General features: G+C 35.7%; 1 long non-coding RNA gene across 1 annotated transcript in view; it reads left to right on the top strand.

Annotated features, from left to right (window-relative positions):
• LOC132508264 (uncharacterized) overlaps positions 1-22,143 on the top strand; it is a 259,740-nt gene extending 237,597 nt beyond the window's left edge. The window contains exon 3 of the long non-coding RNA XR_009536500.1: positions 22,006-22,143. This is a non-coding gene — a long non-coding RNA (uncharacterized LOC132508264). The remainder of the gene's footprint in view (positions 1-22,005) is intronic.
• The last annotated feature ends 2,010 nt before the right edge of the window (positions 22,144-24,153 follow it).

The raw sequence follows: 24,153 nt of genomic DNA, 5'->3' as shown, positions 1-24,153 counted from the left end.
TTTCTTTCCTTCAACTGTTGCCTAAGAGGAGAGTTTGTTTTGTTCTTCATCTCTTATAACTCTTCTATCAGAATGGGCACAAGACATACTATTTTTAACTGATAAAGTGTTTACTGATTAAAATTTAATCACAAAATAGCCTAGGCCTTCTGGAAAACTCTACTGCTGATTTTCATCCTGGAGGTAAATCCCAGTGACTGCTGAGAAGGATGTCCTGTCCTCTGTCTGCTCCACCTCTTAGAAGTTGAAGAAAGATTCCTGTTTTGAAATATCATAAATCCTTCTGTGTATCCCAGAACCTCCGAAAAAGAACCACAGCATTTTAAGAATCCTTTTTATAATCTGTAAAATGGAAAGAACACCAAAGGAAATGTCATGAAAAGGGTAGAGGATAAAGGCAATGATTGTGGGGCATAGAAGAGCTGAGTGTTTCTATAGGGATAGGGGATTATGAGTGACACAGCTGAATGTGAAAAGGGGTAGGTAGTCACTTAAATACCCTCTCCTTATTCACCCTTCCTGAAAAAGCAAACAAATAAACAAACGCACAAACACTAGTTCTGGAAAGAAAAAGGCAAAAAAGTAATATGGTATAAAAACCACTGCATCAACCACTGTATCATGTGGCCTTGGTGCTGGTCTTGGGTCTACTGCCAAAGATCTACTTTGTTTTATTTCACCAGCACGTTGTCTTTGACCTGCAGAGTGAGCTGGTTGGCTTCAGTAAGTCCTCAAGCCCCTTCTATTTCCATGATTCTGTAACAATATTTTTATTTTTCAGAGACTATCTAACCTGTTAATAAATCCTTACATATTTGCTATCACAAAGCATTCCAGAAATTATGAAAAACAATAGTAGCAAAAGTTGCCTACCGTGCTAAATTAGGCAGAGTTTCCTAAAATTCTTATATAAGAGAAGTGGTGAGATAAACCGGTAGCTTGGTAACTCTTTAAATTTTGTGTTTAAAATATTCCAGAATTGAAATAAGTAGTTCTCAGCTGTTAATAGCTGTGGGCAGTATATAACACGATTGCCTATGAATACTATCCAGGGAAGAACAAATGAAAGAGATGCCATGGAAGTGATAAGTGATAGGCTGATAGCTTTCTAAAAGCTACTGCATACGTTATTCTAAGTCTTTTCTCTAGAAGCCAATCAAATGAGGACTATTTGGGAACACTGGCATTAGCTTACTAGACGATGGCATTTGCATCTTGAATTATTCTATTAGATTCTAACCTTGGCACCATATAACCCTTTTGCTGAAATATTTATAATTGCCTAGTAACATGGGAAATAAACAATTTATTCCTATTATCTGTGTGCATGTTTTGATACAGAAGAAGCAAACTGTGAATGACTAGATACTAATAAGATCGTGGAATGTCCCCAGCTTGTCATAATGGCTAGTAACAAATATTTGCATCAAGCTTTGGTTATCCAAATATTCCTTGTGACAAGTGGCTGAGTGGGTTTGATTTCTCTAACCTTGCAGAATCATTTTATTCTATTGTTTCTGTGATGGATATTCAGGGTAATGCAGTCCAAAGCCTTCAGGCAATGCATGAATTGAATATTTGCTATTTGTGTAGCATGTGGTTTCTAAAGCGTCTAATTTGGGAGTGATTTAGTAAATACAATCATCAAGAATGTGGTGATGTTTTCCCTTTGGTTTTTGCATAGGGGGATTTTGAGAAAGTCTCCCCCCAACCATAATTTACAAGCAAATGGGGGAAATAGCTTAACTTAATGCTGGTAAGAAGCAAAGTATATATATTTTTGGCAGCTGGTGAACGAGTTTTAGGGAAAGAAATGATTTCAACTAACTGCCTGGATCCACATTATAGAATAGCCACAGTTTTATTTCATAACTTTTGTGTTACTTGACAGAAAAGCTCTCGAATTATTATACAAGAGTGCTAACACTAAATGACTTTGATTAAAAAAATCATCTTTGTGGGACACACATGTATTGTCATGGACATTATCTGCAAACCCGAGCATAACATCAAAAGGAAAAGGCCTCATTGCAAGTCAGAACTGTTTTAATTTAATGAACTAATATTAAAAAGATTCACATAGTATATCTTTCACCATCTTTCAGCTGGAAAGCATTCATTAAGGAAAATCTATGCTAATGTTAGCAGCATAAGCAGAATTCCAAATAAGGAAGCACGCAATGAACATCCTGAAAAGCCCTGTGGTCTCCTTAAAGGATTTACTGCGCAGGCAGCCGCTGCCCCGTCACAGCCCCCCAGCCCCCGCCCGCGTTGCCGCATTGCTGGTGGGGGCTCCCGAGACAAGTTGCTCCTGGCTACCATCACCACTGGTAGAGAGGGGGCACTGACTGCTTTGGAAAAGTTCGAATCAGCTCCAGTTTGGTGGTTTCAAAGCTTGACCTATTTTAGTCTTGACTTCTTTCTTATTCCCTTGAGAAAAATGTATCTTTGCATGATCAGGGGAAAAAAAAAGCCAAAATGAGTTCCAAATCTCTTTAGATAGTAAACAGCATTGGATCAGCTAAATACAAAGAGATACATGCAAAAGAAGAGAGAGATTATATTTCTCTTTCCACTATCCACGGAGTAGGGTGATGTGTCCGAAGAGGTACTGTTTGGAAAAGTTCCTCACACTTTAAAGATACCAACTAAGTGACCTTGAGCAAATCACCTCTTCCACATCTGGGTCTTGGTTACCTCACATACAGAATATGGAATTAGACTCAATTCTTCTCGCTCTGAAAATAACCTACCCAAAGCTTTTAGAACTTTGCCTGATAATGTTTGGTGTTATAGGAATTCTGAAGTGGTGGGGTGGGCAGGGTGTGTGGGGGGTGGTAGATAGGAGGGAAGCTTTGCCAGGATGTGCAGAAAATTCTGGAGCCCTGCACATAGTAGCGGTGGTTCTTGAAGTTGGCTTTTAAGCCTTAATGGTTAGGAGGTAGAATAATGGATTAACACAAGAATTTTCACAGCAATTTTCTTCCAATGTAATTTGTAGATTTCTCCATCTAAGTAAAATAAAGCAAGAGGAAATTAAAAAGGATTAAAATGTTCCACATATTTACCTTTCAAAATATCCAAACTTACGCAAAAGAAATTGGCCTCAATGCATTTGTTGGCTCCCTGGACAGACAGCGTCCTATATACATGGACATTTAACTAATTTAAGTCAGTAGATAAAATGTTCATAATTATATGTAGATAAACCTAATATTTCTAAGTTTGAGGTGCTTTTTTTTTACTCGTCTCCCACAGGGCTTCGTGAAATACATTAGTTCTTTCATATTCTAAACGTTTATGGTCAAAAATAACAATTGAGCCCAACAAGAAATGATATTTTTAACAACCCATTTTCCTGGAATGGGGGGGAGGGGCAAAAGGTAATAAAAGATTACATCTTAGAATGATTTTACTTTACAATTAAAGTTAGTTTTAGTGTGTCCTTTAATCTAGTTTTTATTCTGAATTGAATTTAAGCCCTAAATAAGGGATTATTCATAGAGACAAAGCAATCATATGATTTACAGTTATTACATTTAAAATTTCATAACTGTATGTTCTGCAATAAATAGGTGTTTGGAAATAAAATGTTGTGAAAATGTTTTAGACACACACATCAGGAACTGGGCACTCAGGGCTCTATCCCCTTCAAAAAGTCATCTAAAACCAGTGAGTTGGCATTGATCAAAATATTACTAAAAGCGAATTTTGGAATTATTTTTCACAACCTGTGAAATGTTCTTCAAATTATAGACTACCATCAAAGACTGAGAACCTTTTTACTCTGAGGATTATTTTGGTTTGAGGAAGAATGATAATTCATTCAAAGCAAGTCTAATCCATAAACCAAACATTCCAAACTGGGTCATACCATTTTCGGGGTCTAAAACTGTGATGCCTAGGTAATAAGACTGACTCTCTTGTGTGACTAATGGAAGAAATGACCAAATAAAGAACTCTGTACGCAAAAGCCAGTGAGGTGGGACGAAGTGCAAAAGCTCACTCTTTACAAATGGCAGTCCTGGGAGAAAATAGTTAACTGGCTGGAACCCAAGCTACAGAATATACTGTCACTCCAGTTTCTAACTTCTCTGCTCATCATTTTTTTCTCTTTCAAGATATAAATGCAGTGAAAGTCATACAAAGTGTTGCTGTAAAGTCATGAGTAGATACATTTAAAAGTAGCAAATTAATATGCACATAACCAAATGAGTATTGTCCTTTAAATGAGCCATCCTGGAGCCATACATTCTACTGTCTTTGTTCATAACTTGTTTTGAAACTCATCTTTTAGAACTATCTTCTGAATATGTTCATGACTCATACAAGAAGACTGGTCACTGATTCTATCACCAGCCTCTTAAAATCTTTCTTTTCTTCTTCTGCTTCATGACCTAAAACAAGCTAGATCACCTGTCTGTCCACCAGTATTGGCACTGAATGATATTACAGATCCTCTCCATACACAATACTTTGACCTCACTGCAGATTTACAAGCAGGACGCCCACCAAGAATGTAATTTTAAAGAGAAGAATGACACACAAATGCAATAAATACAGGCTCCTGATGTGATGCCTCTAAATTAAAAGACTTATTTGAAAATGTAAGTTTGAGGTTTTTCTGTTAGATTGCTTCTATTGCTTTATACTCGGGCCTCTATGTTTTATATAATTTTGGTGCCCAAATTAGGAAACAATTATATGGTGCTTGAATGGAATCTGCCAGTGGAACTGACTGTAGTATCTTAGAAGGAAGTAACTAAGTGGAAACAAGTATATACTGAGTGTTTTAAGAGGGTCGAATATATTTTACTAGACTAAGATATGAATTTTTAATTCACACATACTTTCCCTTAGAAAAACAAAGATTATAATTTCAAGGAATTAGCCTCATGTGAAAACACTAGGGTTTCAAAGATTTCTATCACACATCCTATGTGAGATATGGAGGGGAAAAGGAAAGTGGAGACATTCCTCGAAATGTTCTAAATCCATGAGGTATAGAAGGTAATTAAATTATCCACACAAAAAGGTTAACTTCCTGGTACAAAATAAATTGGAAAAGGACAATCTGTCTTTACACCCCCAAAGAAAACAGGAAGGAACATCTTTAGTTTTCACTTTCCTTCAAATTTAGTACGCCTCATTCTTCAATTTGATGATTTGCTGGGAAAAAAATGGCAACTATTACTTTTTTCATTAACTGAAGAATGACAACTTTTGTTACTTTACAAAATGAGGGTTGCAATAAAACAGATACTCAAGCTTAAACCCTTTCTTTGTGTTTGGGCTGATAATTCTTTCTCTGCTTTGCATGTCTGGAACTCACATGATATCAAGAGTATCCTGATTTTAAATAAATTAATACATTACATAATCTTCTTAACAAGCAGAGATTAGATTACTTTTTTCATATTAAAATAAACCAGCAAAACAACTGAGAGGGCACATCTTAGGACATATTCATTTTTATAAAATCATTTAAATCAACCTAATTCCCCTTTGCAAGCATGGATATATCGAACCATATTTCTAAATATATCCTGTGCACTTTGCTTTGAAAATAAACTCCAATGAGAAAGAGCACAATTAATACCTCACTTAGATCTTAAACATGCAAATACCATATATTTTGGCTTTCTGAAGTATGGAGCCAGGATCATTTTATAGTTGAAACATGTGAGAAACATTTGACACTTGTAATCAAGGCTTCAGAGATGCCTGCATGCGTTATTTTAAATACTTTCTGCATCTGTGATCATTTCTACTTCTCCTTAGGCATGAAGCTTTCCTACCCATCATCCCTCTCTCAACGCACACACACACACACACACACACACACACACAGAGACAATACATCCCCCAAACTAAGATGATCAATTAAGCAAAATAACTGTTCAATTAAACAAAAATTCAATCAAATCGTTAAATTGATCATTACATTTATTTTAAGATATTCCACCGTATCTTTAGCATCAAGTCATTTCAGTCAATTAGAGTGATCAGTGAAAGAGGAGAAAAAAATATTTGCCCATATGTATAAATACCATCTAATAAAGACGGGATTTTGTTGGTTTTTTGGCAAGATGTTTCCTAAATATCTCTGAAACCACATTGATACAAAAGGGCCATTGCTTTCTTCCGGGGAATTTTTTATAGTGAGAAAGTGGGCAAGGAAAGAAGATCTTTATGTACCTGAAACATTCGTAAGTATTTAAAAATGGACACATTGTCTATACACCTGATTGCACATTTTCCTCATTATTTCATTTAGCAGTTCCTGTGACTTTGATTCTCTACAACATTTTAAGGTGGATGTACATACATCACACACACACAAATATCATCTCAGCATACAAAACAACAAGGTTATCTGAAACGAATATGGAATTCATAGCTATGTATCCTTTTTAAATGACATTTGCAAATGGTCACACTGCACATCTGTGGTTTGCTCCGAATAAATGTAAGATTATAGCATTACCTTTTAAACCTGCAGATACTTCTTTCTGTAAGCTTTGGCTCCAGCAAATCTCAGCTCGTCTTATTACAGGCCTTCTCACATGCCCCCAATTGAGGAGCGCTTTGCAAGCTTTTTGGCAAGATGTGTTGTTTAAGCTGAGCTATTTATCTGATAAACATTTTCACTATAACTCAGTGTTTTTAATTTTTCCCCTTTGTCTTAAATCACTGACAAAATTCTAAACTGTAAAAGGAAGAAAAAAAAGAACCCGGGGTAATTATTATCTTCACAAAAGTATCTACCATAACATTGTTCAAATAACAACTGTCCTTCCTTATTCCCTTAAAAGTGATTTACCTAACATTTTCGTATGATTGACTATCATAGAATCTTTACAATTTTTTTTATAAAGGGCTTGCAATGATGTGGGAAAATTCTAATAACATACTTTGGAATAAAAGCATAGGATACTAAGTTAGGTAAAATTTATTATATTAAATTTATATAAAAAGCAAAATCCTAGAAAAAAAAAAGACTGGAAGGAAATATTCCAAAATATTTCCAGTAGTTGCCTATGGTTGTTAGGATCGTAGATGACGTGTTTTCTTATTACACGTTTTTTTTTCTATTTTTTTCAGATTTAACACAGTGGGTTAAAAAATGGAAAAAATAATTACAAAGATGTTTTTCTTTGAACAAAAGGGATTCTGTGAAAACTTTTAAAGTGTTACCTCTCTGGTATAAGGCAAGAAAGACATAAATGATTTTTAAAGATATAAAACCTTTAAAATTTTTTTCTTAACAGATTCAAACAATGATTTTAGTACAGACTAGATAATTTATGTGATTTAGAGTCTCTGAGAGTAAATTCCAAATTATAAGAGGAATTGTATTGACCAAATACTACCTATATGTAGTGTGCTGATATTTAAAAATTCTTCCTGTTTGACAATACGTTTATTCTCAGGTGATAGTTCTGATTCTTTCATGTGGATTTTTAGAGTAGCATTTAACTAAAAAGCTTTTTTATTTGTGCTACAAATAAAAAATTGTACATAAAGCTAAAGGTGATTTTAATAATACTAAAGTCCTTTTTAGATACATATTTAAAAAGATTCTTAGTTGGCCAGCAGAGTTCTCTCTTCTTCTAATTATATTGTACAGTTTTCTAATTGCAAGGTATCATTCATCTATTTGCTAAACAAATAGTTTAAGGGATTTTTTTCCCAAGTAGAGATAATAATATTTTGGATTTACTGTGATTAGCAACCCTTTTCATATTATTTTCGTTAAAAGAAATCAAGGTTTTACACCAATTCAATTATTTACAGGAAAAAAATCTGCTTTATAAATCATTTTCACACATGCTTCTTGATTCTTTTATGTAGATTAAAACAGAATTTGTAAAGCATATTAAGTATTGATTATATTGTCTAAAGGTATACGTGATAATTAAAAATTCTTTTCCCAAATTGTATGCAGAAAGCAGACAAAATGTAGGTAAAGAAACAGCAAGTAAAAATGGTCTGCAGTCCAGTTGTGCATGTATACACAGCAATTTGAAAATACTAATTTTGTTCCATTGAATGGTAAAGAATTATTTCTTTTTCCTTCTTTGCCTAAAGGTCATCTATAATTGAGGACAAGGTAGGAAGGGTCTAGAGGCTGAGTGTGGCTTTGCTCTAGATGTCCAGCCTTTCTCAGTGCAGATCATTCTGTGGAGGAAGGTAGGAGTCACATCAATGAATTGGTTGCCTTCCTAAAGGTTATCAAGGCCCCCTTTTCCCTTCTCTCCTGCCGCCTCTCCGACACCACACCCTTTGTGAGCACTTCTGTATTTCTGCAGCAGTTTGACTTTGTCTGGCAGAAATTGTACTCAGGTATAATACGAAGCCTTAAACCTGTTCATCTTTATTTGTACCTGGTTACCCTGATTTTACTCTGAGATTCATGGCATGTGTTTTCATCTCTGACCAACTGTATCAAATCATTTAAAAATATGTATAGCACGTTTTGTTTGATTTTGGATAAGCAGAATATTCTCATTCTCAAAAAAAGGATCAGAATACCATTTGTTATATAAATCACGTCATATGATGCTTTCCTTCAAGTATTAGGGCAATAATATTGATACTATGGATTTTCTTTTGAAATAAAAAGAACAGCATTAAATGCTCCAAATTAGAATGAATTCTGGAAATGTTAAAAAAAAAAAAATATATATATATATATATATATATATATAGAGAGAGAGAGAGAGAGAGAGAGAGAGAGAGAGAGAGAGAGAACAGAGAACCTAGGTCCATTTATGGAGTTCTTTGGAAATACTTTTATCATGTTTTTACTTTTATTACAAATATTAATAAAAACATGAAGAAAGATTAAAATCATTCTAAATAGCCTTTTACCAATTATTTAGACCACGTTGTACAATTTGAAAACTTGGCAGTAATTTTATCAAACATCTTATAAATCACTGTCAGAGTTCTGTTAAACAGTCATTTTGAATTACACTATAACCAATTATTTTTATAATCAAATATTTCATCAATTATCAAATGCATTAATCTTTTATGCCATTTAGATAAAAATAAGTCAGCTATTTCCAAAAACAGTGCTTCTTGTAATTACTTATGCAGGGCTAATTTATGTTCACATCATTTTGTACTTTTTTCTGTCAAACAAAAGTATTTTTCACTGAAGAGATAATATAGCTTTAATTTCAATCCCCATACTATTTAATTGAATAAATATTTATATTTACAAAAATACTTTGAATACTCTTCTAACCTTAAAGAGGTGATGATGACAGCTATACACTTGTTTCCAAGTAATGTCTTAGAGTTATAGGAAAATTCTTTTGGAGAAGAAGAAATCCTATGACAAGGTTACAGATACTTTCACGTCTTTCTTATGTCATTCTATCTTCTTTAATATAGATAGACTAAATATTGCATTTAAAATAACTATAGAATTTTTTTGGTATAAAATGAGTATTTACTATTGCATGTTAAAATAAAAATCTGTAATTTTAATGTTACATACATTTCGTTTGGAATAATTCCATTTCATTTAATGCATTAATTCTGCAGTATGTTTTAATAATTACATACCTCTAATTGCCATATGTACTATGTATGTGGCTAAGATAAAATACAATTCGAGTCTATGGTGAATGCATTTGGTTCTTAGACATAATTTTTGCAGTATTTACTACCAATTTGAATATTCTTTGTGTTATATTTTATGCTATGAACCCTTGTGGTAGCATCACAAAACATCAGAATAAGTTTTTGTCTTCAGTTATGTAAAAGTAGATCTCAGGGTACACAGGAAATAATTACATTTATAAATGACTATTTGCACATTATTATATTCATATATAATTTTTTCCTAACATTTTGAATAACAAATTCTTTCAACTTTAAAAAATCTGTCAACATAAAAACATCTCTTCATTTTTTTAATCATGGCAGGACTATTTTCTAGGGAACGCTATCTCAAAATTTAACAAATATTGCTATTGAATAATATTAAATTTAATAATTGAGAATAAATTTTTATTTTGAAAAATTCCCTATGTTTTTCTATTCTCTAATAAAATATTAGTTCATTTTTATGGCACAATTCTTAATCACTTTTGCCCATGTAGCCTGGTTGTATATTATATTACACAGTCTTAACACTTGCTTTCCTGAGAAAATCCAATTCTAATGCTAACAAATAGAAAAAGCTTTTGCATGTGATATTTTATCCCCAAGAAAAATAATTCTTGGTTTTCTCTGAATATCATGTATAAGGCAAAAGACAGTTATTTTTTCCAAACGTGATCATTAAGTATCCATTTTCATATCATTTTTAGTAAAAGAAGCAATCTCATTTAGGAGGAAGGCCATTTAAATGTAAGTGTGTCCTTGTATGAAAATAAGCTTGTCACACTCCTCTCTAATAGTGAAGGATTTCAGTTTCCCTTTACACAGACATTTGCACCTAGTATTTTCCAATTCTGTAATGCAAACATTCACAGAGAGGTTAAATACAGTGTTGGCTTTGCAATATGTATGCAGAAGAGCGGCACGCATTTTGCACAGGCTTCCTTGAATTTAACCCTGGGTCAGCAGACATGTTTAAATGTGGACTTGAACATAAATGGTGCCTACCAAAAGAGAGTCGAGTGGGAAGTTTTTATAAAATGTCACAATTGAGGTAAGAACTAGATCTCGAAGGGAAAAGACAAAAGGTGGGAAAGATGTTCCAAAATCACTTGGTTGAACATATATTTCATCTTTTTAACTTGATTACTGTACCAAATCACAAGGAGCCAAGTTGGAGTTACAACTATCCATTAACATTTTCTTTTCTACATTCCTGGTATGTTCTCTCACTTTCCAACTCTTCTATTTCCAGGCAGTTGTACCATATGAAACTGAAAGCAATTGTTCTGATTCATGGTTTAGGAGGAGTAGCTGATTAATCCCATGTCAGCAGTCTTGACCCTACGTGGAAAATAGAACCTTAGACGGCCCACTCAACAATATATCAGGGAACAGAGTTGTGTGGCTTGCCTTTCTCTTAAATGTAATGAAAGTTTAGGGCAATGTGGAACAGTGATGTGAGGCCCCATCATCCCTTTTAACCTATGTTTCAAAAGAACATTCTGGTGTGGGGTGAGAATGCAATGGGGAGAGAAGATGACCAATTAAGATTTTCTGGGACAAAAATCTTAGTTTTCCAAATATTTTATTTGTGTCCTCTGTGAAATGCTTTAAAACATTTTTTTAAGCATAATTACTGTTTTAAAAAAAATAATAACTGGTTGTATGTGTTTATCTTAACCCTTTAAAATTTCAATCTTGGCATTTTTTTTCTCCTCTTTGATGTCTGTAGAATGTTCCTCCACCTTTTATGCAGAGATCTAATTGTACTTATTATAAAATAATTGCAAATAACTCCAAATTTCAGAATCATGTGTAATAAGACACATTCAATTTTAAAGAAAAATGTACATGTTATATTTTCAAAACACAAAAGACAAGCTTTGAGGAATCCACTTAGTCCTAAATATCGATAATTTTCACAAAAGCCTTAAACTGAGCATGTATTTCTACTATAAATTAGGAGAAAACCTTCGTATTTTGTAAAATGTTCTCAGAGCTTACAATTAAAATAAAGGGATAAAGTGGAATTACATCTTTTTCAAAGAGGACCACAGGCACAAAGGCATGAATGTGTGAATTTTATTTACAACTCTAAAGCAGATTGAAATGCCAAAGCAACTTGAAAATCTGTCAAATAATGCTAAATCTTAAACACAGGGTGCTGTAATGGTGGTCACAGAGTCCAAGTTGGATTTCAGTATTGGAAGCCATGCATAACTATTCGTAAAAGAAAAGGAAAACACACACACACACAACTACCTAGCATAACTAGACAAAGCTGAAATATGCTGAAATCTCCCCGTGCAAACTGCATAATAGCACTTGCAGTGGCCCCTTTCTGTCACCCACCGTAACCATCAAGCCTGATTCTGCTGCAGTCAGGTGCACGGCCGCAGAGCTCTGATGGCTGGCTGCAGAGAATTCCGAGGAAAGACACATTTGTGCAATTTTTCCTTGGACAATAATCAACAGTACTTTTTGATACATTTAGATTTTTCCTAAATCAATTGGAAACAAAGCGTGCAGGAATTTCTTCTGCCTTCTCCTAAAGTGAAGGTTTTATTTTGACTGAATCTTTCACTTAAGAACGTGCAGCCTTTTGATCAAGTATCATTTGCATTTCTGTATGGGGCCGGGTTTTGTGTTCTTTTCATACATACTGTCTACTACGTGTATCATGTTGGTTCGTGTATCATGTTGGTTCGTGCTAGTCACCATTTAAAACACTAGGTACCAAGTGTCGCCTTGTGAACAGAATCCATATGTATAAGCAGAAGACAATAGGATAGTGCAATTTAAAATTCAAAATTAATAGGTCTTTTGAATGGAACATATTCTTACTATGGATATTTTAAATATATGCTCAGATACAAAATGCGATATTTTGGTTTTTAAATGCTGCATCTTCAGATTAACCCTGTCTCTTAAATTTTTTTTTTAAAAAAAGGAAAAACAAAAAATGAAATGCTTCTCAAGGCTTTTCTTCAGAGCCAAGCACTCTGCATGTTCCGTCAAGGTGGGTAGCATTAAGAAATAATAATAAACAAACTTTACGTTACATTATGTAGCCCAAAGAGTTCTTAAACAGGAGGCTCTGGTTTTACAAAAAGTTGTCTTTGTGGGGATCAGCAAGCACACTGCTTTGTGTACAGAAATGGAAAGAATTTGTAAGGGCACGTATATGTGTGTGTGAAATAATCTTTATCTACATCATTTTTATTAAAAGGTCAACAATTTTTTTTTCCTTGCTTCACGGAGAAATGTTCTTTTACCATCCTTATCTCAAAAAGCTGGTAAAAAAAAAAACAGTTTTCCCCTTTTCTCCAATTTTGAAGGCATCCTTTCATAAAGAAATGACCAGACCCTGTCTGTTTCATTTATCCATGTGTGGCTATTAAAACTGCCTAGATCTCAAACACACACAAACACCTTGTCAATAAAGTAGTAAATTAAATGACTGGCATTTAAAAAAAAAACAAAAAAAAACCTTCCGGTAAATTTTCTCATTAGCAGACAAATATTTTGCACCCAAAATAGTTGTCTCAGGCTTAGAGCTTCGACAAAATTTTAATAAGACAGGCTCTGAGTTTAGCAAAGAGTGTATTATAACAGACATGGAGTAGTCATCCATTTTATCATTTTTAAGAAAAGTATTTCAATTTAACACAGTTTTTCTTAAAAGAACAACAGCTTTATTTACTAGGTCTCACATAGCACATTTTTTTGAAAAATATGATTCAAGTTTGCGTTTGAAGCATTGTGATAGCATTCATCAAAAATAAAGCTAAGCAGAATACAAATTACGTATCTCTCAATCAGAGAGAGTTGAGGCTCTAATGTCAGGAATATATTATTGGAGGAAAGCCTTTTAGTGTCTTCACTAATCGGGTGGTTCTTTCTGCTTTTCCTCACCTACTGAGCAAGGCAGCGTGTAGTATCTATGAAGATGCTTGATGTTTCTTAGATAATGTGGTTTGGAAGATGCTGTTTGCAAGCTTATTTGCTTCTGGGTTGCGTTCATAAGGCAGGAGAATATAATTCATTTCTGCATATCTGCTAGACTGGACAAATCAAGGTGACAATCCGTGGTTAGCTCTGTCAGGCCCTTTGTCCCACTGCTGCTGTGAATGGAAGTACAATGAGAGCAAAGTGGAATATATAACAGTCCAGCTGCCTTGTTGTGACAGCCCAGTCCCACCATTGCTGTGTGTCAGCTCACGTTTGTGTACCGGTAGCCAGTCCATAAGATGACAATGCAAATAGTGTGAAGAGTCTTCTGGAAGATAACAAATCATGTTGGGGGTCGAGGTGTGCGAGGAGAGGAAAAGGGGAGGTTGGACACATGTCTTAGAAAAATAATGATCCGTAAAAGGTTATATTTTTGGTACAGTGATTCCATTCAAATGCAGGGCCCTCATCGCCATTCTGGCATGTGTTTCAAAGACGCAGGTAGGCGCTTATCCTTAAATTTATCATACCATTTCTGTATGCAAGTTTCTGCATTAATGTTACTTTTAGGGCTATTTATATTTCATTTACGCATGCAATTAATCATCTTTACTGTGTTGATGCTACTGGCGTCAGCAGTGTGACTTAATTAAATTTGAAATTATAGTACAGTAAATATAGGCTTCCAACTAGCCAGTCCAAATTAAATGCTGTGGTCTATTTCTTACCCATGGTGTTTTCCAATTTAAGTGTTCATTTGAAAGGTTACATTTCAGGCGGAAATCAGGTTTCTTTTTCAAAAACTTAACTGTTGCTATACTAGAATCTCTCTCTTTCAGTGAGTATTCCTATCTAGTATCTCTATTCGCAGTATATAAGTACAATGTCATCTGTATTGATTACCTTACCTTTGCTATTTATCTGATTGGATAACTAATATTCTTTAAGGGACGTTTTTACCCCCTTCATACATTTCCCTCTGATACATCAGCCCTGAGCTGCCTTAAAAAGGTCTCGCCTCCATTTTGTTTCAGGCTGAAAATCACGCAATTAGCCCACAGAATGGAGGTTCTCGGCTCTGCTCTATATCCTGGCTCTCAGATGGGTAGTTTTACCTGTTTGAAAGCCCAGGCAGAATGGTTTACTGTTGATCTGGTTAAACTGGCCTCTGAAGAATATTCTTACGATATCAAAGAAACGACTCTCGCTTAGCAGAAACCTTAGAGCTCGAGATCTCCGTGGTGTTATCAGTAGAGAATTATCCTCTGTGCAAGTCTTGCACATCCTTGCTCTCCTTACTTGATAGCGTGAACAATTAAACTATTTATTCAAAAATTCCACTGTAAAGTGCCAGGCTCTAAAACACTGTTCACTTAATTTCTTTAAATGTGTATACGTTATGTATTACAGCCTTCTTCAAATAGTTTATAATGTATCTAGCAAGGTATCTGACCAGAAACACAGTCACACTCCTATCATGTATACAATACAGGGTTTGAATACTAGGAAATTTGTCATCCATAAAGTGCAGCACAGGACTTGTGTGTAAAAAGCACAAGCTCTTTTTCTTTTTCTTTTCTTTCTTTCTTTCTTTCTTTTTTTTTTAATGCAGTGCTGCCTTGTCTGCACTTTTTGAAATTGCATATTTATCAGTTCATGAATTATTTATGAGATTGGAAAAGGTTGGGGGGTGAAGCACTGAGAGGATGAAGAAGAAGAACATACAAAAAATATATGCTTGAAATACTTGGGATGGGAGATGCTTCTAATGTGAATGCCAGCAATTCTGCTCAAGAGTAGCTGTATTTTGATCTTTTGGTGTATGTTTGGATTCAGTGTTATATATTTTGGTATTTAAACGTTGCTTTGCTGTGCTGTCTGCTTGCTTTCTGAGGAAATTAGGAAGAGCATAGTCTGTTTAAAATTAGGTGAAATGGGGACAAAAATGAACAGAGCATTTCAAACACTTCTAAAGTGTAGAGTATTTAATAAATTTTAATCTTTTGTCTGTCAGCCTCTATTGTTATCAAGAAAGAGCTGAGAGATTGAGGATTAATGAAATGTTTCATAAATTAGAAATGAAACTATCAGCAGAATGTCCAAAGTAGGACTCAAACATTGTTCAAGCAAGAGCTTTGGACCAGTAGAATAGCCCGTTCTTAAATCCAATCCCTTTCAATCTCGTGGGGGAAAAAATAAACCTCCCATATCCACTGGCTGAGAACATATATTCAGCTTCTTTCCTTAAAGAAATCTATGTTTTCTACTTGTTTTTGGCAGAATATTTTTCACTTATCTTTCTCAAAAACAAACTAAAAGCACAAGAAAGAGGAAAACAACCTCAAAAGTGACTTTAAAACAAAGAAACTCAATGCTAAGAATTTCATTAGTGAGTATAAACATGTTAACGGGTAGAATGACACCAAATATAACGTAGGATCCTAAATCTTCTATTTCCAGAGCACTTCACTGGGGTACGTGTGTGTGGAAGGAGGACTTATGGGAAGAGAGGAGTGGATGTATTTAGGACCCTGCTGTAACTTCTGAATATATTCCACAGTATAACATCAGGATGGGTCACTAAATCCCCCAACCTAACCCTCCCTGTTAAAAATAAATACATAAAAAGATGAATCGTCTGACAATAAATTCTAAAAATGGTATTTTCTTAATCCCCACAGAATTTCCTATATAAAGTGTGCAATAGGAAACATGTTGGCCGAAAATAAATGAGGGACATGTGTTGTGTTGAGTCTTGAAAATGTTCTACGCTGAAAAGAAAAATATTTTGAGTGTGCAATACATGACCCAACTCTCCATTTTCGGTTCGGAAGATCCTGATTTAGGTATTAACAGTTTAAAGTTGAAACTGATCTTTTAACTCTTCTTCTTGCTGTTCTATTCATTTGGATTTATTAACTTTTCTTCATGGTCATTCTGAACACTAACCTGAAGTACCGTTTTTCTTATCGGCCAGAGATACAGAATCTGAAAGTGGGCTGGTGGAGTGTATAAAAATGTTTAGCCTAATCACTCCCTAATGACAGCGACTTATGTCCTTAGTGCAGTCGATTTGTTTCCTGGGTTTTAAAAGTAGATTATTTCCATGGTGCAGGCTTAGTGTAAGCTGTTGAGAAAACCACAAGCACTGCACTTCAGCCTGGGTTTGGGACATTCGCCAAGGGTAATCTGATTAAAAGGGCATTTTTTTACAACATTGTGCTGCTTTGAAAATTCTGTGCCACCAGACAGAGTAGGGGCCACAAAACTGCGTTTTGAAGACTAACTAGTTTTCTTGAGCAAAATTAAAAGCCTGGTGATTCTCTTCAACCTAAGTGCAACGGAGAAGCAAAACCTCCTTACAACACATCTGTCACCTATCACAAGTCCTTTCGAGATCTGTTTAAGCAGCTGTTCAAGCTTGTTTTGCTTTGAGCCACATGAACTCATGACATAGGTGTACCGCTCGTTAGCCTGGTTCCATGGAGAAGTATGAAAACAGTAAGTTTCCAGTTCTGGTTTTGTTATTGTGTGACTTGCATTGCTGTGTGCACCGAGAACCATTAACAGTTATGGTTGGTTACCTAAGAAGTCAGCAGCTGTAAGTTGTTAAAAGGTAATTATCATATCTCAAATCTGGGGTGTCTTCTAAAAGATGGAATATAATACTAATCAAATATGTCATGTGTGCACACATTGGAACGTACTCAGAGAAACTTTCTTGCATCACTTATTGAAGTATTTTCATATTTTTTCCATGGGATCTCAGTAGGCAAGTAAAGATAGATAACTAAATCTGTTCCCATTTTCCTAACATCCCTAGAGTAGGATGGATAGTAAATTCATGTGAGAATCCATCCATTTAAATAACCATAGGTCTGTTTGCACCCAAAATTTGTATACACTGCTGATAGGTGAATACTTGGCTTCTGTTGCTTCTTCAGACTTTGCTGATGGATTTTGTTAACACTTTGTCTTTGTTGGAAGGACATTTCCTCCCTTTCTCCCATCAAATTAAGGAATTTCAAAATAACTGAAACGTTGTCATGAGATACTATGACACAGTTCTGAAAAGAAAAATAAAATATATTTTAATGCCATGTATGATTTGTTCAGCAAATGTGCCAGGTATTGTGTTAGTGCTGTACATGAACCAGTCCCTTCCCATGAGCTGATCACACTCTACAGAGGGATAGTATGATACAAAGGGGTAAGTGTAACACTTAATCCAGAAGCCAATGGCTGAGGGACCAGAGAGTAGGGAACAGTATTACTCTTGAAAGAGATTGGCATCCGTGAACTATACGTTAAAAAAAAAAAAAAAAAGAAAGTATTCCTTTTAACAGTGGAATGTTTTATAATCCCCAAGTTTACCTGTCACAATAAAAACTAGTGTCAATGAAAGAACATAGACAGACATTTTCGTGTATATACCTCACAACATTCAGGTCTCATTACTGGCAAAAGCTTTGCTACGTTTTTGTGGTACCCTACAACATGTTGAATTCTTCTACATTGTGTGTTTCTAAATTCTCTGGGCTATATTTTCAGGGAAATAAATCCCTGAGCGCGTCATTCTCAGTCAATATCAAAAATGGGGGCATTTCTTAAAATACACTTTCTAACTTTTGGTAATGCAGAGGGAATGTGCTGAAAACAACTCGAGTCAAAATAGAAACCCGGAGATACTGCCGATTGAATTAGGCCTTTCCCTGCGACAAACATCTATTGCATTTCTTTGTTAGAGATGACTGTTTTTCTTCTGAGCCATCTGTAACTTCCCGGGAACATTGCTCTAGGATGGCTCAGGAGTGTGCGATATGGTAGAGAGGGGTCAATGACAAAACATGGGGTTTCCAAAGAAACTCTCTGCAATCAGTAGGTCATGTTTCAGGAAAGCACTGCTGTCGCTTCAGAGCAAAACTCCCATCTGTACCAGTGGGGTTGCCCTGATGGATGCAGAGAGCGTTTTATGGTCTTTCTTCCCCCTGCAGAATAGAAAGGGTAATTTCACTCAGGCACGTTAATATGAATGGCTTGGAGTTATACGATTGAAGATTTTTTAATACTAGCACCCATGTCAGCACGTAGGGTAGAAACAGTGCCCCGGGATGCCAGTGAGCCAAAGTACACACTCCTGTGACCAGAGAGACAAAGTGAAATGATTTTATCCTGGAGAGGTACAGGTAAGGGTGAAGAGGTATTTTCCTGCTTTTCTCTGTATTTGGTGTGTTATTTTAGAAGCAGTCCTTTGAAAACCTTCTAGGGAAAACTGGCCATGAGAAACCATAACTCTACACATCTGCCCGTATAACCCTTCTGTAGCACCAGTAATGTTTCTTAACCAATTTTACCCTTTGAAATTCAAGGGTAGATTTATTTTTTTAATTTAAGTTTTGGATATCTCTTTAAGATTTTTGAATTTTGTGCCGCTAAAAATGAGATATTCATGTCAGGGAGATGTCCTGCTGTTCCATGAAAGGGAGGGGGACACTATTTAAAAAAAAAAATCCTGATAATCAAGGCCACCTGTGATCCTGGGCTGCTTTCTGGAACACAAAGGCACTGAGGAGAGCTGTTCCCCGAACCAAAGCGAAATTTCTATGATCCACAAGACACTTCAACCTCTTCCCACTAAGAAAAAAAGAAAATCATGCTATAGCAAGATCAGCTGCTTTCTGTTCCTTCCTTTAAAAAAATAAAAAAAAAATCGAGGTGGTTGCTATTTAGCACAAAGCCCTGTGACCTTAGTACTGGGGCTGCTTTGAAACACCGAGCTATTTAATGATGCAAATTACAAACAGAGGGAAAACATCAGAAGAGTCTGTCTGGAAATTAGCTTGTTGGACTGAAAATTAACTAGCTTAATCGAACTTGCAGGACTCAGATTTTCTCTGCAGAAGCCTGGCTTGGAGCTTCGGTCCATTTGCATTATCTCACTATTCAGTGGAACCCTTGGAATTGCTGGAAATTAGAGACAGGAAAATCTATCTTCTATTTGCATGGTTGAAATGACCAAATTGGCCTCTTGGATTTTTAGGAAGGGTCTTAAGTTTTCCAAAGAAACATTGCATTAGATACTTGCAAAAAGTCAACCTAGAAAAATTCAATTAAATTATAACTATATTTTAACAGTTCCTAAAATGCTGAGTCAAATTATCCTTTCATCCTTAAGAACTAGGGTGAATCATATATGTGTTGATACATGATGACATTTTTCTTTGGTTTTAGGACATGGTATTGTAACAACAGGACCCAATTCATGCAGAGAGAATCCTTGTAAACATTGAATCTAGTCAGAGACTTCAAAGTCATGCTTAAGACATAGGGCTACATTTGAGGCTTATGAATAATTCTGAAGGTCAAATAATTGTACCACGTAGAGATAACAGCATCGGGTCATCAAGATCTATATTAAAACATCAGTTTTTAAATTAAGGGAAGAACTCAACAACTTTAAAGCCATATTTTTATTTTCTAAGAGCTATGAATGGGACTGTGTGATGATTTCTCTGAATAGTTTCAGAAATATTTGTGCTTTCACATTTTTTTTGATAGATGGGATGACTATACTTGGTTTTTTTTTTTTTTTTTTTTGGTACGCGGGCCTCTCACTGTCGTGGCCTCTCCCATTGCGGAGCACAGGCTCCGGACGCACAGGCTCAGCGGCCATGGCTCACGGGCCCAGCCGCTCCGCGGCATGGGGGATCTTCCCGGACGGGGGCACGAACCCGTGTTCCCTGCATCGGCAGGCGGACTCTCAACCACTGCGCCACCAGGGAAGCCCTATACCTGTTTTTTTATTATAAAACCAAGGGAGCAAAAATCCTAAACCATATGCCGAGCAGATCTTCTGCTTTATGTCCAGCCTAGCAATCAAACATCTCTGTCTGACAGGGGAAAATAACATATATAAGTGATGACACCCAATACAGTATATCCCTAAATTAAAAGAATTCTGTAAATGGTAAAAGTATAATTAATGATAAAGTAGCCTCATATCCTAACATTTTTAAAAACTTTAATTTGAGAAATGTAGTAGTTCAGAATAGAGTTGGAAGCAATATAATAGCACAGAGACAGTGGAGAGAAATCCACTACTACTATTTGGATATCATAATACAATAATATTGATGACCTTAGGCAGAATTCAGCAAAATAAGATGATAAACATTTTTATCATTTTTTTATTTTTTAAAAAGTAAAATATGTCATAAATTTGTTATTTGTAAACTTTAAATAAGAAAATCTCTGGTAATAGTTTCTGAATTTCTATTGAGACTAATGACAGTTCATAATTATGTCAAATTAAGTTATTAGGAACATTTCTAACTTTTTACCAGAACTTTCTAAGTTTTTACAAGATGGTAACTTATTATCTTTGCAACTATTTTAAAACAACTGAAGAAACTCAGTCTCTGTTAAATTTTTTAAGTTGAATGTTTTTCAGTGATGAAGTAGCCTATAGACTTCCACAATATGCCAGTATCAACAGCACCAGGTAGCCAACTTATTTAATTGTGATATTCAAGTCCATTGTAGCAATGACAATTCTATTATTAAGCATTTGCAAACTAAACAATAGATGTTATTGGTTAATATTTTGACAAGTGTTGAATAAAATGCATTAACTATCATTAAATGCTTATAAAATCATATTTTACAAATTAATGCACAAATCTTATTTGCCAAAAAATGATGCTATCAACATCTTCAATCTGTGTTTAAATAGCACGTACGATTTTGGGTTATTTCTTTACCTTGGTGTCTTTAAATTGATAGACAAGAGAGCAATGGTCCTCCAAGAAAATTGACTGTGAAACTGTTTTACTAAGTCTCTGGATCTCTGTGATGTACGCAATCCACTGTTTGTTGATTGCATACATCAGTGCTTTCTGGTTTCATTCTCTTATAACTATGATAAAGGCCCAATTAAAAAAAAAGTTATTTAAGCAAGATAATTCTTTTGATCACTGTGAAAATACATTCAGGAGATGATAAGGTGTTTTCTTTTTCATTACCATTCAGGGTCACTTTTCGTAGTGCTACTCAAATTTAAGGGCTTGGTTCTAAACAACTTTCATTTTGTAATCTGAACAACTGTCTGAAAATATTTCACCTCTAGAGGGAAATTACCCAAGATTCCCTCTCTTCCTCTTTCCCACTGCCTACAGTTTGCTTTACCTCTCCAGTTCTCTGAATAGGTGAATACTACATTGTCACCTGATTCACAGTTTAAATGTCTTGCCCTCATCTAAGTAGTGCAATACATCAGCCTTAGGTTTTATCATCCCTGGGGAATCCTAAGGTCGATAGCATGGTGCACATGCCAATAGAGGGACTCTGAAGTACCAAGCCATCATCTTTATTCTATGAGGTATGGTTCCCACTGTGAAATTCACATTGGTTCATATATTTTTGTTATTATTACAGGTGGCTGGCTTTGATTCTTCTTACACATTTGGTGACTGAAGCTGCCCCCGCCCCATGACTTAAAAGTATCGAAGATGGAACACTTGTTCAGTGACTAAGCTAATTCTGAAGCCTGATGTGTTTACACAAAGAATGGACCATAATAGTATACATGTAAGTATACATTATGATACATATGAATATATGTTGTAAAATATAGCAAATACAATACACATTACGATATGTTTAGACTGTATTCATAGATATGCACATATACCACTCTAGGTGGCAAATAAGTTTATTTAGTGTGTGTTATTTCAAAAAAAAAAAAAACAAGTCCTGCATGCATTAAAAACTGTAAATGGTTTATAGGCAGAGCATACATGTTACAGTGGGGGAAAAATTTTGCCATAAAAGAGCATAATAGTGGTTAGCTTTTAACGTTCACGTTGATAGATTCTGAGTGAATCACCCCTAGAAAGTGGGCGATGTAGGAGGCGGGTCAGGACGCCCTCATGTCCTTCTGCACAGAGAAGCCGGCTTCCCTAGGTAGGGATGTGGGGCGGTTCCCAGAAACTGCATCTCGGCAGCACCAGCACATCCATCCTGAGCCCAGGCTGTGGACAGCTCCTCCGCGGAGAAGGAGCTTAGGATCGCGGTCCCTCTTTTCCATCACCCCCTCCATCCCCTGGCTCCGTTTAGCAATCTGAGCTCTGCGTGTGAGCTGCGATGTGATGTCTGACATTTTTGCAGCAGAGCCTGCGGGAAGAAACAATATTGGTGTCTGCGGGCTGGGAGGGGACAGGAAGATCCGAGGGAGAGATAGGTGGCAGGGAGCTGGGGCAGGCAGGGACCTGGGGTGCAGAAGGGTCTTATCTCTTCCCACGAGATCTCCCTTTATCTCAAGGCCGAGAATAGAACCTCCTATGAATACAAGCACATCCTATTTAAACACATTGCTTCCCTCCACTGGCTAGGGCTGTGGGCTTCAGGTACGGTGACTTCACTACCATCGCCTTAGGTGGATTTCAAAGGCCAGGAGCCCACCAACATTTTTCTTTTTTTTTCCCCCTTACAGATTGCTTTTTTCTAGGAAGCTTCCACATGTTTACTTATTCTACCACCACCAGCAGGTCATTTGTGTCTCTGGCGCACACTCTGGTCATTACATAAGAGTAAACATTGTTAACAACAGGAATAGGAATTTGGAATTACCTTACCTGCATGTAGAATTAATGCTTTCCTTTCTGCAGGAACCGTGAAAGCTTGAGAGGCTTATATAAAAAGTGCTACACAATTGTCAGAAGAAACATTACTGTGATGAGCATCCTCTTCATTTTACAAAGTAAACATTTAAGAAGTAATTAGCAAAGAAAATACTGCTTATTTAAAGGTAGAGAGATGACACTTTAGTTACATTAAGTCTGTATATTCTAAACTTTTAACTTTACATCGTGTGATTTCCCAAGGAATAACTCTCACTTAGCATTTTCTCAGCGCAGGCATCACTCAGACTTATTCAGTGGCAGAAACTGTGCTGAGTGTACACTTACACCCTTCATGAAAAGATCTGATAGGAGGCAGACAGCCAGAGAGAACTTCAAGGATTTGGCAAAGGCAAGAACATCTCTTAACCTATCCCAAATTCTCATTTTTGAACATGTAAAATTTCAGGCATTTAAAAAAATAAATTTAATTATGTGGAGCTCAGTACTTTCTTCACAGTACTGGTACTAGAAATAGTTGAAGAACAAACTGTTCTAAGTTTTATTTTTACTGGATCTGTAGGTAAGACTGCCAAAACTGTCACTTAAAAAATGTTGTTTGCAACCAGATTTTGGAGTCCTCGTTTCTGGTTCAGAACTTTGAAAATAGCAGCCAAATGTTTGGATACTTGTTCAGTGATGCAGATAAAAACTCCGGGATGGTCCAAGGCATTCCTATCTCTAAATGGAAAAAAATAATAGCAATAGTAAAAGGAAGGAGAAAGGCAAGAAGGAGGGTAGAAATTCAACCTAATGAGAAACGTTACAAACACTGTGCTTTGACCTACTTTGGAACTTTCCCTTTCTACCAGACTATATTCTCAAAGACAAAGTCAGCTTCCTCACCAAGTAACATGATTACTCTTTCACGACACCTTAGAATTCCAGGAAGAAAAGACCTCTG

This window comes from Lagenorhynchus albirostris, chromosome 17 (assembly GCF_949774975.1).
Source record: "Lagenorhynchus albirostris chromosome 17, mLagAlb1.1, whole genome shotgun sequence".
NCBI lineage: Eukaryota > Metazoa > Chordata > Mammalia > Artiodactyla > Delphinidae > Lagenorhynchus > Lagenorhynchus albirostris.
The sequence above is the reverse complement of the archived record's forward strand: the minus strand, read 5'-3'. Positions and strand labels throughout refer to the sequence as shown.